The following is a 6,544-nucleotide window of genomic DNA, read 5'->3' as shown; positions in this document are numbered from 1 at the left end:
CATTTCCCTGCCCACTCCCCATAACCCCTTATCCCCTTATCGGTTAAGAAACTGTCTATTTCTGTCTTAAATTTATTCAATGTCCCAGCCTCCACAGCTCTCTGAGGCAGCGAATTCCACAGATTTACAACCCTCTGAGAGAAGAAATTTCTCCTCATCTCAGTTTTAAATGGACGGCCCCTTATTCTAAGACCATGCCCCCTAGTACTAGTCTCCCCCATCAGTGGAAACATCCTCTCTGCATCCACCTTGTCGAGCCCCCTCATAATCTTATACGTTGCGATAAGATCACCTCTCATTCTTCTGAATTCCAATGAGTAGAGGCCCAACCTACTCAACCTTTCCTCATAAGTCAACTGAGAGCCTCACAGCCCCAGGCCCACCAGTGAAAGCTGGGAGCAGCCGGGCCTAAGGCTGGGGAGGCTCAACAAGTGATGTAGGCCAGGAGGGTGAGGTGTGTAGTCCACAGACCCCTCCAGGGTAACTCCCTGTCCCCCCCCCAACCCCCCCAACTCATGTTACCCTGCCCAGGTCCTGCCCCCCCATCCCCCCTCCCCACACTTATCCTGCCCCCCCACCCCCAATTACCCTGCCACCAGCTCTTCGTCTGGGTCCCTGGTGCCGATCTGACCCCCCCATGAACTTTAACCCCACCCACCGTGGGTGACATCGCTTCCACGGGCTCTGGGCAGGGGTCCGTGTCCGGGCCTGAGTTTAAATCTCCACAGCCTCATACTCCAGGGGCAGCTCCCTCCCACATCGCTCCCTCCCGCCCCCGGTAATTAAAATCGGGCCTACAACAATCTTTCCTCAGGATTGATCCACTGCTCCACGTGGTGCTTTATCAGTGACACTGGGCACAGAGGACTGAGACCCTCTCCCAATCTCAGTGACCCTGCGTTATCTCTCCTCCCCCAAGGCACTCATTTGTTGGGATATAGCCCACGTGTCAGCCTCCGGTACCGTTCCCACGCTGTTACTATTGGTGTGTGAGTGTTGGCAGGCTTTGCCTCCACGGCAGTATCAGGCCATGTCTCCACACAGTCACTGGGTGGCGATGTCCCCCTCCCTAAGTTCTGAGGCAACTTGTGTCATGTCACTGATATCGGCAAGCTCCGCACAGACTGAGGATGTGTGACTTCTTTAAACATTTCTGGGATGTGGGAGTTATGCTTGTGAGGTCTGGGGGTCACGCACCTCACCCGGCATTTATTGGCCATCCCTAATTGCCCCTTGAGAAGGTGGTGGTGAGCTGCCTTCTTGAACCGCTGCAGTCCGTGTGGTGAAGGTGCTCCCACAGTGCTGTTAGGGAGGGAGTTCCAGGATTGTGACCCAGTGACGATGATATCCTGAGAGTAGCTGGCCAATGTGAGGCTGTCATGAACAAGGTGATTGGGTTACTCGAGGCTGTTTGACTACGTGGGTTAGACTGACATTGTACGTATTAGTAGTGAGGGCAGATCTGGTCACCCTGCCTGAAAAAGTATATAGATACATTAAAACGCTCAGAGAACAGTGAGCAGGACAATCCCTGGCCCCCGGGCAAAGCTATGAAGAATGGATCGTTCAGTTATGTGCTTAAAAAGTAGACACTAAGCCAGTGATGCCCACCTCCAATGCTAACTGGGGATATTCAGTCTCCATCTCTCAATGCTGAACTGCTTAAAGTCCCATTCCTGATAAGGTGAATAAGACTATTGCAACAGCTCAGCCTGACTTTGTAAGATAAACAAGGTGGGTCATGTTGCTCTGCTGTCAAATCTGGTTGTAGATCTAAAGGAAATATGTTGTAGGTAAGTAAACCTCTCAACTAACCCCAAATAAGTGGGAACCTCTGTGAGAGCCAGACCCTTTACGTGCTAGCACACACCCTGACTTTTGAGAGACTATGGTCTGGATTTCTACAATCCGTTTTACCTGCAGCACCTGGTAAACATCGACAATCTCTCGACCTCGGCTTTAAAGATTTAACTGGAGTAAAGCTGCATCTCCCGCTGCCCCACTCTTGTGCAGTGTGCAGATTATACTCACGCTGCAGAGGTGAGGGGGCCAGATATATTCGCTGTTAAAGTATGCTGGTGTCCCTTTGGTTCATTTGGGCCTTTGCAGGATTGTGGCCGTGCACAAGAGGCAGTGTTGTTCGTGGAGAGGACTGAGAAAGTGATGCTGAGTGACTGGCTGTGTCTGAGGGAGTGACAGTGTCTGAAACATTGGTGCATATACTTTGGGTGCATTGCCAATATCAATAGGAAACCTGCCAGGCAGTTTTAAATCTCAGTCCAGGTTAACTTCCCCATTGAACGGCCCGTCACTGGATGTCACTGCGAACTGTCGCATCAGATCACAGCCCAAAGCAAGCTGGACTTTTCTAGGCCAGGTGTCAGTGATGCAAGAACCTTTTTACCCCACACGTCCCCGAATCTCGAGCTGAACTGCGGCAAATGGGCCGCAGGAGTTTGACTGGACCCTCGCTCTGACCTGTTCCTCCGAGCAAAAGTTTTGAATAATTTATAAACATTGATAAATGAGTGGAATTATGGGCCATGGGAGAGATTGGGGCCAACATTCACTTACACTGACTGGAGTTTCACTGAGTTAACCTTTGGCAATGACGTTCCTTATTCTTATTCATTTCATTCCCCTTAAAGGAATTCACTGTGGAAAAGCTTTTGGAGTTTGGAATTTTAAATTAAAAAAAATGCAATCTATCTTGAGATAATGTTTTGGGAGGGTGAAGTTAAAAGTAAACCATGCACTGAACCCAGACGGCTGGCCTGGATTCGCTACATTTAAATGTTTCTCTGACTGACTTGTTGTGCTGCTTGTCCGACATTCCGTACTGGATGAGCAGAAATTTTGTCCAATTAAATATTGGGAAGACTGAAGCCATTGTCTTCAGTCACCGCTACGAACTGCGTTCCCTAGTCACCGACTCCATCCCTCTCCCTGGCCATTGAGGCTGAACCAGATCGTTTGCTACCTGTGTCCTATTTGACCCTGAGCTGAGCTTCTGACCCCATACCCTCTCCATTACCATGATGGCCGACCTCCACCTCCTTAACATCGCCCGTCTCCACCCCGCCTCCGCTCAAAAGCTGCTCCAGACTCGACTGTTCCAACGCACCCCTGGCCGGCCTCCCACCTTGCACCCTCCGGAAACTTCAACTCATTCAAAACCCCTGCTGAGGAGGTGTGCGAGTCGCTCTGTGCCAGTGTGCGAGTCGCTCTGTGCCAGTGTGCGAGTCGCTCTGTGCCAGTGTGTGTGAGTCGCTCTGTGCCAGTGTGTGTGAGTCGCTCTGTGCCAGTGAGTGAGTCGCTCTGTGCCAGTGTGTGTGTCGCTCTGTGCCAGTGTGTGTGTCGCTCTGTGCCAGTGTGTGTGTGTCGCTCTGTGCCAGTGTGTGTGAGTCACTCTGTGCCAGTGAGTGAGTCGCTCTGTGCCAGTGTGTGTGTGTCACTCTGTGCCAGTGTGTGTGAGTCACTCTGTGCCAGTGAGTGTGTCACTCTGTGCCAGTGTGTGTGTCACTCTGTGCCAGTGTGTGTGAGTCGCTCTGTGCCAGTGTGTGTGAGCCGCTCTGTGCCAGTGTGTGAGTCGGTGCCAGCGTGTGTGAGTCGCTCTGTGCCGGTGAGTGAGTCGCTCTGTGCCAGTGTGAGTGTGTCGCTCTGTGCCAGTGTGTGAGTTGGCGCCAGTGTGAGTGAGTCGCTCTGTGCCAGTGTGTGTGTCACTCTGTGCCAGTGTGAGTCACTCTGTGCCAGTGTGTGTGTCACTCTGTGCCAGTGTGTGTGTCGGTGCCAGTGTGTGAGAGTCGCTCTGTGCCAGTGAGTGAGTCGCTCTGTGCCAGTGTGAGTGAGTCACTCTGTGCCAGTGTGTGAGTCGGTGCCAGTGTGAGTGAGTCGCTCTGTGCCAGTGTGTGAGTCACTCTGTGCCAGTGTGTGTGTCGCTCTGTGCCAGTGTGTGTGTCACTCTGTGCCAGTGTGTGTGAGTCACTCTGTGCCAGTGTGTGTGTCGCTCTGTGCCAGTGTGTGAGTCGGTGCCAGTGTGAGTGAGTCGCTCTGTGCCAGTGTGAGTCGGTGCCAGTGTGAGTGAGTCGCTCTGTGCCAGTGTGTGAGTCACTCTGTGCCAGTGTGTGTGTCACTCTGTGCCAGTGTGTGTGTCGCTCTGTGCCAGTGTGTGAGTCGCTCTGTGTTAGTGTGTGTGAGCTGTGAGCTGCTCTATGTGCCACCATCTGATCGCTGAACAGTGACAGCCTTGCTGCTCATTTCTGTCTATCCGGGATGGACAGCGACTCAATAATCAAACGACTGTCCATTGCAAGTGTGAAAGATGATAAACTGAGTTGCAGGAATGCACGCCCTACAAAAAAGCCTTTAAAAGAAATCTTTTAAGAATGGGTAGTTGCACAAGTGTGTTTTGGAGCATGAGTTAATGGAGACTGGTCTAATTACAGTGACTTGTTCCTCATTCTGTTGTGGGCAATGCTATTTGCTTCTTCCGGCAGATAGTACTTGCATCCTGTTTGTGGTCATTGCAGGATCCTGGTGCAATGAAGGGAGATTCTGAGCCGAATTCCAATGTACAAAGCACCCTGTAATTAATACTTCACGACTGTACTGAGGATTGGCAAACCAAAATGTTAGCAACGTCAATTGCAGCTTTGAGTGTTAATTTACAGACCTGGCCATGTAAGGTACAGGAGCCTAGTGGTTATGATACTGGGCTAAGAAGCCAAGGGTTGTGAGTTCGGACCCCAGCACAGTGAGTAATGGAATTCGATTCAATCATTCATCAGACAAGGTGACGATGGAAGCAGTTGCCAGATTGCTGATCACTGGTGATTGAGGGACAGGAGCCAGCCATCCTGTACGTGACTCCCTCCCACGCTGTGTGACTGACTTCTCATTGCCCTCAAATACTGCGCCCCCAGTGCCACCCACATCCCAACAAGTAAAGCAGCCGATCGAATCATTCCCAGACAGCACAGTGCCGAGGGTCAGGGGCAGTGGCCAAGCCATCGACTGTCTCCATGAATGTATATCTGCAATCATAATTCACAACACCAAGCCGACCGATACTCACTGTGTACGTACTGCCAGTACTGGACGTACGGGGCATCGGGATACCAAGCCTCAGCACCAAGGCAAGCTTTGCACTCTGCCTTCACCTCTGAATAAAGTAAGAGGGTTAAAATGTAGGAATTCAGTAATGTTTTATATTTTCCTAATTTTATAATAAAATGCTAAAATATGACTTTGTTTGTGGATGATTTGAGTCACGGCTGGAGCTGGCTGAAACTGGGCTGTTCGAATCGTGCGACTGAGGCAACCTGGAAAGTTCAGATCGAGCAGACTGGGCAGAGCTGAAGATCTCCGGCTTCAGCTCATCAACCATGGGGAGCAGTGTGTACACCCGGCAAAGAAACATAGAAACAGGGAAAATAGGTGCAGGAGCAGGCCATTCGGCCCTTCGAGCCTGCACCGCCATTCAATGAGTTCATGGCTGAACATGAAACTTCAGTACCCCATTCCTGCTTTCTCACCATACCCCTTGATCCCCCGAGTAGTAAGGACTTCATCTAACTCCTTTTTGAATATATTTAGTGAATTGGCCTCAACAACTTTCTGTGGTAGAGAATTCCACAGGTTCACCACTCTCTGGGTGAAGAAGTTCCTCCGCATCTCGGTCCTAAATGGCTTACCCCTTATCCTTAGACTGTGACCTCTGGTTCTGGACTTCCCCAACATCGGGAACATTCTTCCTGCATCTAACCTGTCTAAACCCATCAGAATTTTAAACGTTTCTATGAGGTCCCCTCTCATTCTTCTGAACTCCAGTGAATACAAGCCCAGTTGATCCAGTCTTTCTTGATAGGTCAGTCCCGCCATCCCGGGAATCAGTCTGGTGAACCTTCGCTGCACTCCCTCAATAGCAAGAATGTCCTTCCTCACGTTAGGAGACCAAAACTGTACACAATACTCCAGGTGTGGCCTCACCAAGGCCCTGTACAACTGTAGCAACACCTCCCTAGCCCTGTACTCAAATCCCCTCGCTATGAAGGCCAACATGCCATTTGTTTTCTTAACCGCATGCTGTACCTGCATGCCAACCTTCAATGACTGATGTACCATGACACCCAGGTCTCGTTGCACCTCCCCTTTTCCTAATCTGTCACCATTCAGATAATAGTCTGTCTCTCTGTTTTTACCACCAAAGTGGATAACCTCACATTTATCCACATTATACTTCATCTGCCATGCATTTGCCCACTTACCTAACCTATCCAAGTCACTCTGCAGCCTCATAGCATCCTCCTCGCAGCTCACACTGCCACCCAACTTAGTGTCATCCGCAAATTTGGAGATACTACATTTAATCCCCTCGTCTAAATGTAAACAGCTGGGGCCCCAGCACAGAACCTTGCGGTACCCCACTAGTCACTGCCTGCCATTCTGAAAAGTCCCCATTTACTCCTACTCTTTGCTTCCTGTCTGACAACCAGTTCTCAATCCATGTCAGCACACTACTCCCAATCCCATGTGCTTTAACTTT

This window comes from Pristiophorus japonicus, unplaced genomic scaffold (genome assembly GCF_044704955.1).
Source record: "Pristiophorus japonicus isolate sPriJap1 unplaced genomic scaffold, sPriJap1.hap1 HAP1_SCAFFOLD_193, whole genome shotgun sequence".
In the NCBI taxonomy this organism is placed as follows: domain Eukaryota; kingdom Metazoa; phylum Chordata; class Chondrichthyes; family Pristiophoridae; genus Pristiophorus; species Pristiophorus japonicus.
This window is presented reverse-complemented; position numbering follows the sequence as displayed.